General features: G+C 42.1%; 1 protein-coding gene across 8 annotated transcripts in view; it reads right to left on the bottom strand.

Moving 5' to 3' along the window:
- ATF7IP (activating transcription factor 7 interacting protein) overlaps positions 1–12,089 on the bottom strand; it is a 151,552-nt gene extending 139,463 nt beyond the window's left edge. For 4 of the 8 annotated variants that reach the window (XM_052669148.1, XM_052669144.1, XM_052669143.1 and 1 more), the window contains exon 1: positions 11,944–12,083. The gene's annotated coding sequence lies outside the window, so the exon portion shown is untranslated. Of the gene's footprint in view, positions 1–11,609; positions 11,855–11,943 lie in introns of those variants that run through there. The other 4 variants (XM_052669140.1, XM_052669139.1, XM_052669141.1 and 1 more) reach the window with 3 other exon arrangements.
- Positions 12,090–12,672: the final 583 nt, after the last annotated feature.

Consider the following 12,672-nt stretch of genomic DNA (forward strand, 5'->3'; position numbering starts at 1 on the left):
GCCCTTTGCATTCCCTATAAACAGCTGTTCCCCCATCTCCCACCCTAGCTCTACAGCTTTGCACACGAATACCAGCATAGCAGTACAATTCTTATCACAGAACGCGGTACTAGTTAATTCATTCTAACTCATTTGATTTCCTAGCTCAGGGAAATCCAGTCCACAGTTTGCAGCCAGCCCTGAGGATGAGCTCTCCAGCTACTGCCTGGGGGAGGCACCACCCTGCTTCCAGAACATTCTCTGCAAAGTCAGCCACACTCCCTTGGTTTTATGTTCCTTTCCACTCCTTGCTGCATGTCACACCATGTACAAGCTAGTTATGACAGAGCTAGTTCTCAAATGCAAAATATTTTCCTGTAGGGGAGGAATTGTTCATTCGGTATTCAGGAACACATGAATTAAATTATAAAGAACAAGAGAATTAATGAGAGGACTTGCTAAGCTCCAGATCAGCCGTAGCAACATCTGTGTGCTGCAGCCAAAGCAGCCTTATCCATCCTGAAAAGTAGTACTGACCATTCTAAATATTTCCAAAAGGTAGTGGTTTTTTTTGTTATTATTTATTTTTATATGGGAGAGTAACGTGGTAAACAAACAAAAAAAACCCACTAGCATATTCCTTTCCATCCTTCAGGGAGTGGCATTACCAAAAACAAAGTCTGAAATGGCTGCCTTTATTTCCCACACTCAGTACAGTCACTTTAAGACAACCACACAGACAACAACAAAAAAAACACAAAACAGAGCAACCACTGGAGGACTCTTCCTTCAAACACAACTGCAGTTTTCTAGTCTGTGATCAGAAATGACCTCAAATAGCAGATGTTACAGTCAAAAGTAATGGGGCCAGTTGTGCTCAAAATAATTATTATAGCTATATGGTTTTAATTGGTACATATGGTAGAAAATATCCTCAAATTTTAAATGTAGCAGTTGATTTACCTCAGATTAGGAGAGTACAAAAAAATCTGCAACTGAGTAATCTGTACAAACATTTCATCAGCAAAGTTCATCTTACAAGTAAATCATGATGAAATCTGTATTAAAAAGCTCAAAAAAAAAAATAAAACGCACACACACACAAAAAAAAAAAAAACAGAAAAAAACCCACAAGAGAAAACCTTATGGCCCTGGGCCCCCTTTTGGCAATACATTTACATACAGCCCAAAACATTCCCTTCTCCTCAGTCTTAGTGTCTTTTCCAAAGCATGAAACATAGCAAATAATTCACGTAACAGCCACGAACTTGGTAGCTCCCGATTACAAAAACATGGTGGGACTGCTCTCATGACTGGAGTGCTGCAATGGATGGCTATAAGCTCTTCAAACAGGACAGGCAAGAAAGAAAGGGTGGTGCCTTGCCTCTCTATGTTAGAGAGTGCTTGGGGCTGGGAATGGTAAGGTAGACCCTCTATGGGTAAGGATCTGGGTAAGGGCCAACAAGTCAGACATCCTGGTGGAGGCCTGTTGAGATCATTAAAGACATTAAGGTCGCAGGCAGCCTGGGTTGCACTGACCACACCCTGGTTGAGTTTGTGATCTTGAGAGATGTGGGACTGGCAAAGAGCAGCATAGGGACCCTGAATTTGGAAGAGCAAATTTTAAGCGGTTCAATGGACTGCTGGCCAACATCCCCTGGGACGCTGGCTTTAAAAACAAAGATGTTGAGGACAGCTGGCTACTCTTCAAAGATGCCACCGAGAGCACAAGAGTTCTCCATCCCTCTGAATAAGAAAGCAGGCAGAGGAGGTAGGAAACCGGCATGGCTCGCAAGGACCTGCTGGGCACACTAAGGACAAAGAAAGGCGTGTACAAGCTCTGGAAACAAGGGCGTGTCACCTGGGAAGAATACAGGGATGCTTTCTAGACTTGCAGATATGGGATCAGAAAAGCCAAGGTGCAGGCAAACTGAACTTGGCAAGGGACATGAAAAACAATAGCAAGACTTTTTACAGGTACATTGGCCAGAAGAGACAGGCCAAAGTGAGTGCACCTCCTTTGGTAAATGTAACAGGAGAAGTGGCTTCAAGGGATGAAGAGAAGGCTGAGGTACTGAATGAGTTCTTCCTCGGTCTTCACTGGCGGCCAGGATTCCAGTACTTCTCACATCCCTGAACCCTGTATCCCTAAACCTCCAGGTGGGGACTGGGGTGGTAAATCCCCCCCCCACTGTGAAGACAGAGCAGGTCCGAGACCGCCTCATGAGACTGAATGTGTACAAGTCTATGGGGCCAGATGACGTGCATCCCACGGTTCTGAAGGAGCTGGCTGAGTGGTTGCCGAGCTGCTCTCCTTCATATTTGACAAGTCGTGGCTGGATGGCTGGAGGATGGGTCACATCACTCCCATTTACAAGAAAGGGAACAAGGAGGACCCTGGGAACTACAGGCTGGTGAGTCTCACCTCTGTGCCTGGGAAGATCATGGAACAGATCCTCATGGATGACGTGCCTGACCACAGGAGTAATGGGTGTGTGATCTGTGACAGCCAGCATGGCTTCACCATGGGAGGGTCATGCTTAACCAATCTGGTGGCCTTCTATGATGGAGTGATGGCATCAGTGGACAAGGGAAAGGCGACCTATGTCATTTACCTGGATTTTGACATGGTCCCACAATACATCCTTTTCTGCAAATTGGAGGGATGTGGATTTGATGGGGAGACCACTCCATGGATAAGAAACTGGTTGAAGAGCTACAGACAAAGGGTAGTCATCAATGGCTCTATATCCAGGTGGAGGCCGGTAACAAGCAGCGTCCCCCAAGGGTCTGTCTTGGGTCCAGTGCTCTTTAACATCTTTATCAATGACATTGATGATGAAATCGAGTGCACCCTCTGCAAGTTGCTGACGAAACCAAGCTGAGTGGTGCGGTTGACACAGTTGAAGGAAGGAATGCCATTCAGAGGGACCTCTACAGGCTTAAAAGGTGGGCCCGGGTGAACCTGATGAGGTTCAACACAGCAAAGTACAAGGTGTTGCGCTTGAGCCGGACGAAACCCAGGCATCCATACAGACTGGAGGGAGCGGTCCTTGAGAGCAGCCCTGCAGAGAAGGACCTTGGTGGATGAAAAGCTTAACATAAACCAGCAGTGTGTTCTTGCAGCTTGGAAAGCAAATGGTATCCTAGGATCCACCAGAAGAGGGGTGGCCAGCAGGGACAGCCAGGTGATTGTCTCCCTCTACTCTGCTCTTGTGAGGCCCCAGCTGGAGTACTGTGTCCAGGTCTGGAGCACTCAGTACAAGAAAGACCGGGAGCTGTTGGAGTGGGTCCAGAGGATGGCCACAAAGATGATCAGGGGACCAGAGCACCTCCCCTACAAAGACAGGCAGAGGGAGCTGGACTTGTTCAGCCTGGAGAAAAGAAGGCTGTGGGGTGACCTCATTGCAGCCTTTCAGTACCTAAGGGGAGCCTACAAATAGGAGGAGAGTCAACTCTTTGAAAGGGTTGATAACAGCAGGACAAGGGGAAATGGTTCTGAGTTGAGGGAGGGAAGGTTTAGGTTGGATGTCAGGGGGAAGTTCTTTACAGAGAGAGTGGTGAGGTGCTGGAACAAGCTGCAATTGTGGATGCCCCATCCCTAGAGGTGTTCAAAACCAGATTGGATGGGGCCCTGGGCAGCCTGGTCTTGTATTAAATGGGGAGGTTGGTGGCCATGCATGTGGCAGGGGGGTTGGAGATTCATGATCCTTGAGGTCCCCTCCAACCCCGGCCATTCTGTGATTCTGTGTGATTCTGTGAAAGCATCTAAAAGAAGTAAGTTTAGATAGCACTACAGTAAAAAGTTGTGCTCCCTTCTCTTTTAGAAAGGCAAAATGCTGGTTGTCTCATTACCAAATACACACACACATTTATGTGTGAGTATGTATGTTCATGTAAAAGTTTTGGTCATTTGAAATTTACATGATGAATTTATGAAAAATGGAAGGATGAAAAATGGAAGGACCTAAACCTACAAATCAAGACAATGCAAGAAAAAAATATTATCTTGCTTCACTGTTAACTCCTTTGAAAATATATTCTTGATAAAACCATTGTAAAGTTTACAGCTAAAGATAAAATATAACTGTTTTTAAATAATTATAACCTAATAAAATATTCAAGATTCAAAGCAGTTTTAAGTGCTTCATAACCATTTAGTTCTACTATTTCCAATCAAATCTGCCGCTTGAAAATTAGTTGCATGGATTAAAGAGTATTGCATTAATTGAGCAATCCATTCGAGTTTGTTTTGAATTCCACCTGAAATTGTTCGGTCCCAGTATATCTTCTGAAATATAAGATGCAGCCATGCAAATTGAGACAATTCTTAGTTTTAAAAGGAATATGAAAGTAATCAAGCCATGCTAATAGTTTACAACTTAGTAACAAACAAATGTAATGAGCACTTCCATGAAGAACAAGTAAAAAGTAGAAGTGTTTTCTTAAATGCACCTTTCAAAAAGAAAGAAAAAAGTAAGAATTTACTCACTCCTTCAGGGTGAAATATTGTTGAGTATTTTTCTCTTAGAAATTTACATGTATGCAGTATTGTGACCCCTATATTAGTTACATTACATTAGTTATATATGTTACATATAATATATATGTTATATTAGGGACTTATTTGCTTCTGGAAACCTACCCCTCCAAGCTCACCTATCAGAAGTACAAAACTAATCATTCCAGAATGCAGGTCTTAAAAGTGGAGGAAATGCAAACAAGAACACAGAGCCCAGTCTGACAATGCATCTATCTCACATTAAAAACAAAGTTGAAGTTGATAACTCATTATACACAACCATTTCTAAATCAAGTAACGCACAACTGATTTACATATTTAATAAAAGCATCTCTTTGCATCCATTAGAGTGCCATGCTTCCATGTAGGTAATCAATGTTTTTCAACTACTAAAGAACAAACACAAATACTGAAAACATGGGAGGAAGGGAAAAAGAGTCATCTTTTCAGCTACTGTATACTCGGACTTCTGAAAACAGAAGAGGTTTTCCATGTTAACACTGATTTCAAGACCTAACATACTGCATGCATCCCAACGTCCATTTTACTGAAGAAAAAACCATCAATCTACATCACACACTTTACTACAACAGAAACACTCTGTAGCTCCCTTCTGAACCAGTTATTTCCTACAGCAATTCCAAAAATGATAATGTTTTTCAAAATGTCCTGTTATAAAGTAAATCAAAGAACAAAGGAAACAAAATACTGTGGAGACAAGGAGAGCTTTCCTCTAAGCTCTGGCAGTCTCCGTGCATCATGGTTATTTTTCTAAAATGGAAGTTAACTTACTTAACTGACATAAAGATTTGGTTTTCAAGCACACACACACAAAGAAAAAGCACAAAAAGGACTGTATGAGAGAACTGATGTACTGAAGTCTAACAAGTATTAAGAACTGCTCCTTAAACAAAAGTCAAAAAAATATGCTACCTTCCCTTTTCATGTTCCCCTGAAAGAGAGGTTTAAAAAAGAGCAGAAAACAGAGCCAATACTGCTTGACAATTTTCACGTATTTTCAAGTCTCGTTAAGCTACTAACAAGCATTTATTATAAATAAGGCACATGTTAGCAAGATTTCAATAGGCCTTACTGTCCAAATTCTCAGACATTCCAAAGTGCCCAAGTGGTTTCTGCCTCTTTAACTATCGTATCCAATCAACAAACGCCACTACAAACTAAAGTTCTTTAAGACAAGAATGCCTGAAAAAAACTGCACCAGTGATGAAAACAAGTAATAAGACTACCTACCAGCTTCACCTGCAATCATACATTGTTATTATTCTTATCACTGACCTGTTATCCTAAAGCAGGAAAATCTTACGAGAACTAGATTTACAAGATTTACAATTAGTTGAAGTCAAGAATCAACCTGCCCTTAAAACATCACTAAAACACAGGAATTTAAAATAATCACTTCTTTACACCAGACATAACGGTAAGTATGCAACATCTCTGACATGCACTGTCTGCTCAAAATACTTCATTTTTTCAAAATGGTGCAATGCCACTAATACTAGAAGATCATTTATGTGAGCAGATTTTTCAAAACTAATTTAACCATGAAGTACTTTCTAACAGGACATGTAAAAATAACCATGAATCAAAATGCAAAAATATTGAAGGAATAAACTGTTAAGCATTTAATACGGGCTTCCACAATTTTTGCATTAAGTTCACCTTCAGACAGGAAAAATACTATGAAGTTACTCAAATACTGATGAGTTACTCAGCTCTTCTGCTGCTTCTGAGATGCCTCATGAGAAGTTCAAGTAACTTCCTACTTAATTACTCTTAAATTAACTAGCGTCTAGCTTAAGACCCCATAAAGACCTTAATTAGGTAATTTAGACAGACGCAAACAAGTACTAATGTGGAAAAGCATCTTCTTTCTCTTACTCCTTTGATCAGAACACTGCTTTTCTCCTGTTTTCATGGTCTTGGACACCAACACGTATCAACTATGACAGATACCCAGGCAACCTTCAACGAGTAACATGCAGTAAATACCTAGGTCATATGAAGCCACTAGCACCTCGAAACTCAGATTTCATATAATAAAAGAACAATTTACTTTGAATCTTTCATTTTATTATTTGCAGTAGTTCTGCAAGATTTATACTGCTGTTAGTCTTGAACAATAACTGCTACCAGCAAAATAATTTAATATTTATATAATTTTGCTATTCCAATATATTTATGCAGGTTTTGAAATTTTAATTTAACATTGGAAAAAATTAACTTGCTGAAAATACAATATCAAATGTAAATCTAGCCACTTGATAAAGAGTTTATTTTATATGTTAGTTAATATATGAGGCAAGATTTTGAAAAATGAGCAGCATGAAGTAAGTGCTCTTCTGGCCTGGTAAGGATGTGAACCACAGTTAAATCACTTATTAAACAATACATATGAGTGCAACCTTTGACATCTTCCCAACCTACCCTGTAACTGAAAAAGGATAGAGATCTATGAATTAAGTCAGTGAGAGGAGTAAAAGCAACAACAACATGACAACCACTCTCCTGTTATCACGAAAAAAATTACAGTTCTTCAGAGTATTTCCTATAGGTTAAAATTCCAAATTTTGTTCAGCCCAAATGATAGAATTGCTCCTCAGCAAAGCAGAGCTGGTGCTTACCTCCAAGGTCTAAAGCATGTGATGTCAAAAGCTCTGCTTATTTGCACACAATCAAGCTAAACTGCTGCAATCAACACTTTGTCAGCCATTTTGAAACTACACTGTCTCAGCTACACTGAAAATATGATTAAGATGGCTGCAGCGTGCACTCAAGACCAGCCATTCAGTGGCAACTCAGCAGTGGATAAAGCTTTTATACAGCAGAGCACCTCGCTGCTTGCTACACTGCAACAAACTGCAAAGGCAGAGGGGGGCCAGATAAAAGGTTTCTTAGACAGGCAGAAAACGGTTAATGCATGGCTGCAACATTACCAGTGGTGTTCTGAGTAGCTGCAAAAAGAAAACAAAAATAAATGAAGATCTGTCAGATGTTAAAAGATGCAGCCTTGCTAGGTCTGCAATCCAGAATTTGTATCACATACTCCGAATTATTCCTTACTCCAGGCAGTTCAGAATCCATGTGACACATCAACAGCCAGAAACAGAGCCAAATCATGGCTAGAACTGACAAGGATTAGGAATTATTTTTGAAGAGCAGCTTTTTTTTTTTTTTTTTTTTTTTTAAAATGTATCTGTACCTTTTTACAATACCAGCTGTCTTGAAATATTAGTTGATCAATAAAACAGTTTCACTTGGGGAAAAAAAAAAAAGGAAGATAGAAATGAGGAAGCTGCTAACAACAACAAACCACAAATCAAGAACACTGAAGAACTTCAGTAAAGTAAAGAATTCACATACCTAATTCTTACATAATATACTGCACCACTGTTACAGATTTTTTTTTTTTTCCTTCCAGATGCATCTAGAATCCCTTCAGTAATTTTGTTAGTGCTGCTGTTGTTTTGGTTTTTCAGTTTGCTCCTGAAGACGTAACTGATTTGAGAATTCAGGGGAGGGAGGAACAATGAAGTGAGGGAGGGGCTACAGGCAGGGGAGTGTTAGACAAATACATGACTTTAATGTAAACAGAATATAATACAAGATCCCAGCTAAGATCTGTTCATTAGCACCAATCATCTGCTCTCATCCAGGCAACAGTACATGAGATCTGGAGGGAGTACTGCCATATCTGCCTTGCTTTGTCATGTGACCTTCCTAGAAAATCCAAATATAGCTATTTTTAAATAACTTCAAGAACAGATAGAGCTATTTGGAAAGAAATTAACACTGAATTATTCCTAACCTTTACCAAAGAAGTAGAACATGTCCTCCATCCACTCTTTTATGAAAACACTAAGCTTACGTAACTGCTTATGTATCTGTCGCCAGTTGTAGTTGGTTATTTCAGGACTGATTATTCATGCCAGCAGAGATGTTTGGTGTACTCATCAACACTAGTACTGGAAATTTAAAACGTTTAAAAGCACTACTTGCCTAATACAAGAACAAGGAAAAAAGCATAGCTTGCAAAAGCAAGGGAAAGAACAGTCATACATGTAATCAACTATTAATAGTCAAAGCATTCAATAAAGCACACTTAAAGTTCAAATGCCCAAAAGACAAGCGTCTTAAGCAAATTTTTGAGTAGACAATGATTTCAGTATATGCAAAATGCTTTAAAATTACCCACTACACTGAAGCTTTTCTTCATGAAAATCTATTACTCCATCAAAATCAACTTTGCAACAAATTCAAGAAAATAAATAAATGTTTCTGAATAACCACTTAAAACTCCACATTGCCTAAACTTAAGCTTAAACTTCATATATAAAAATGCCTTCAAGCTTACAAGGATTTATAGTAGCTTGCAACATCCTTAAACTCAGATTTGCTATTTCATCTATAAGCAAGTATTCATTTTGATTCCTATTGTAACAATGCTTTAAATGGAAGAGAAGTCTGTATTTACCACACCTACAAAAATACTACATCAAAACCTGAATTCTGATCTGCACTTCTAGATGTTCAACCTAAACCTGAAATGTTTTCATCTGGAACCCAAGAACCGTGCTTGTACAATACTGCGTTCTCTAGCATTTGGTCTTAGAGCTCTGTAGATGAAAACTCTCTAAGTTAAATAGCTGAAACTACTTGGTTTAAACAAAACTAATATATTTGGGAAAAAAAAAAAAATCACTTCCATCGACCTAGACAGAATAGAAACAATATCACACTCTGACTGCAGCGGTAAGTCACCTAGTCACAAAGCATCATGAACACAGAGGGAATGATGTGTTAATACAGCCATCGAGTCTCAAAAAACTCCATCTGAGTGCTAAGACATCAGAGGAACATACTCAGACTTCACTTCCATATATTCAACTGCACAACTGTGTTAATTTAACATTAACTAAATATCAACGTAAAACCAGATGTTTAAGTAAACACAGAATTAGTATTTAAATAACTCATCTATGAATACCTTGGTCCAGAAACCATTAAAGTGAACTCATATTAATGCTGAATTACTATATTAGCATGGCACTGCAATTTTTTTAAAGAGGTTCCTCAAAAACAGTATTGGAATGACTGTTTTAATTGATCCATGTAATCCTGTATCTTACTATGAATCAATTCTGTTAAGTATGATCAATTTCAAGTCTGTACAACAGCCAAGATAATCTTGCCAAAATAATTCATACAGCAAAATACAGAACTGTGCCACATTATCACAAGAATATCAGTTCAGCACTGCTACACTTGGTGGCAAGGTTGCAACTGATAAGAAAGCTTTTACTCTGAGCAATGTAGTAGGTCTACTAAGCTAGAAATAGAATAATGAGAACGTGAAGATCAAGATTCTTTGAAAAGAACACACAATGAGCAGTTGATTACAAACAGCAACAAAAACAGTCCTATATTTATTCAATTATTAATTATAAAAACATACTGCTATCTAAAATGAATAGTCTTTCATGCATTATATGTACATAAGAACTTGATTTGGTATTTGTGAAGCACACCAAATAGTAACAAAACCACCAAATATGAGGAACAAATAGTGGGTATAATTGGCATTATTCATGAATTGTATAAGTCCCCACATAAGCATTAGAGAATTCATTTTATGCTAGTTCTGACAACCACTATTAGTCCCACTTCAGTAGTCTGAAAACTGAGAAATTACCTACCCATGACCACATACCAAATAGTACCTTCCTTTGTGCATCTCCCCCTAATTCCCCCAAAGAATTCTTAATGTTCAAAGTAATACTGTCTTTCATACCTTCCCTTGGGACTGTAGAAAACAGTAAATAATCAGAAGATGATAATTATTTTTTACATTCACGTAAACTCACCTGTATAGAAAGTTCATATCTAATTTTTTTTCATTTCATACTTAATCAGACACTAAGCACACTTTCCATATTAAGAATATAAAATTAGTAGCGGTAATAAATGTAACTAGGAAAAAAAAAAATTATGCTAGATAACATTATTGAAATATATTCAAACTTGCAAGAGAAAGCCTAACAGCATGCTTTTACAGTATCCTAATCTTACAGATGCAGACCCCAATGAATTTTTCGTAACAATATTGTATTTGCTTGCATGATCTGGGATATTCACCAAACAGGAGCATGCTACTAAGTGTTCTAGCTCTGCTATTTAGAAACCTTGTTCAGTAAGGCAGCCAGATGCACAAAGCGTTCTTTGTCTGTGATTGCGCAAGGACTGCCATTTTAATCTCGATGCTTGTTGCCAAAAACATTTGGGCCGGGCAGTGCCCATCTCCTCTCTTCCCCCAACAATTCCACCCAACTTTTCCATCCAAAAACCCTCCTTGCGATAATGGTCACACTGTCGTTACAACATTAGAGTTATTGCAACATCACTGTTACGCAACAGAACATTGTCACGTAGGCATTTCCACTGAATATCTGTTGAGGGTTAAGAAATGGGGAATGATCCACCTCTGACAGGCAGAGGTGTACATCTAAATTAGAATGTAGCGCTCATTTGATTTCAATGCTTTAGTTATTTTAAAAGCACTACAGATGCGCATGTGTATTTTTGACAGGAATACCCGACTGACGCGTCCCTCGTTATGTTTGACGCAGGCCTCTGTGTCAGCCTTGTGAGCCAACAGCTTATTGAGGGCAACCGGGCCTTTTCTTCCTTCTCTTCCTTCCCCTCAGCACACAAGCCTGTGCGCTTCAGGAACTTCCATCTCAAGTCCAACCACCACACACCAGCGCAAAAATAACAAGCATTTTCCTCTTTGCTGCCCCCACAATGCATGTAGCGCAGCACTCAGGCCTGGCGCCCGCCATACTGTGGAGGAAATCCCCAAACAGCAGCCAGCAGCACGCAGGCAGCCGCTCCCAGCCCCACACAGCACCCAGCGGAGCACTCAGGTGCCGCCGTCCCACCCTCACAGCCGCGTGGCGCCTGTGCGCCACAGCGCCCACGCCTCACCTCAGCGCTCGACGGTCACACGGCCGCCCCCTGGGCGCTGAAGGGCACCCTGCGCCTCCAGGACCCCGCACGGCGCCACGTGCCCCCTGTACCACACCGCACCTACCTGTGAGCCGCGGCCGCCGCCGCAGGGGGTCCTCCACGCGTGAGGGAGGGAGGAACACGCGTCCCCGCGCCACGCTCCCCACCTGCTGCCACCTCTGGACGAAAACAGCACCACGCATGCGCGCCGCCGCCTGCACTGGAGCCGAGTCACGTGCTCCCATGCAGTATGTGCGTAGCTGCGCTACTGCGTGGGTGCGCGCGCGGCGCGTGTGCAAAGCTGCAGCCCCGGAGCATGCGCACTGCCGCCGCCGCGCAGGGCAGCGTTCCACACAGAGCGCTGCCGCTGCCCGGCAGCCGCGGAATGCTGAACGCCGCCCGCCGGGATCTCTCAGTACCTGACTCGCCGTGCCCGCCCAGCTCTTGCCTCAGCGCCCGGCAGCCGCCGCTCCCGCCTCCTCCGTGCTGCCGCCGTAGATTCAAAATCGGAACCCGCTCCCGGCACCAGCACCGCCTCCTCCCCTCGCACGCGCCGGGCCGTTATGCAAATCGCTCTCGTGTCCCCTCCCCTCTCTCTGTTGGCCCCGCCCCTTCCGTGGCCGGCAGTGGGGCTGCCACGGAGCCGGCCAATCCCGAGGCCGGTCATCCTGGCAGCATGCAAATGAGTCTCCCATATATTTAAATGAGCGCGTGGCTCCGCCCCCTGGGTAGTGGCTGACGGTTATTCGCGGTCGCGTTCTGGAACGAGGGGCGCCCCGCAGCCGTTGCCGCCAGGGGGCGGTGTGGTGAAGCTGAGGGCAGCAGCCTCTGCGCTCACCTTTCCCCCGTTTTCTCCCTTCCCCTTCTTCTCCTCCCTCCCTCTCTCTCCTTCGTCCTTCTCTTGGCTTCCTGCCTTGGGCAGCCATGGGCTGCACAGTGCTGGAGGCTCTCTGGCACCTTGGAAGACTTCCTGAAGTTTGCTAGGCAACTCTGAGAATCACCTGCGTTATCAGCTCTGTGTGCTTGGCCACTGTGTGTTCCCTGCAGCTCCTCCTGTCCACTTACTGTGTTGTGAGCAGAGCAACTTCAAGCTTTCTCTAGGACAGGCAGCGCCTCAACAAATGAGAGGCTGTTGGCTTCTTGTGCGT

Source organism: Tympanuchus pallidicinctus, unplaced genomic scaffold (genome assembly GCF_026119805.1).
Source record: "Tympanuchus pallidicinctus isolate F22 unplaced genomic scaffold, pur_lepc_1.0 scaffold8, whole genome shotgun sequence".
Taxonomy (NCBI): domain Eukaryota; kingdom Metazoa; phylum Chordata; class Aves; order Galliformes; family Phasianidae; genus Tympanuchus; species Tympanuchus pallidicinctus.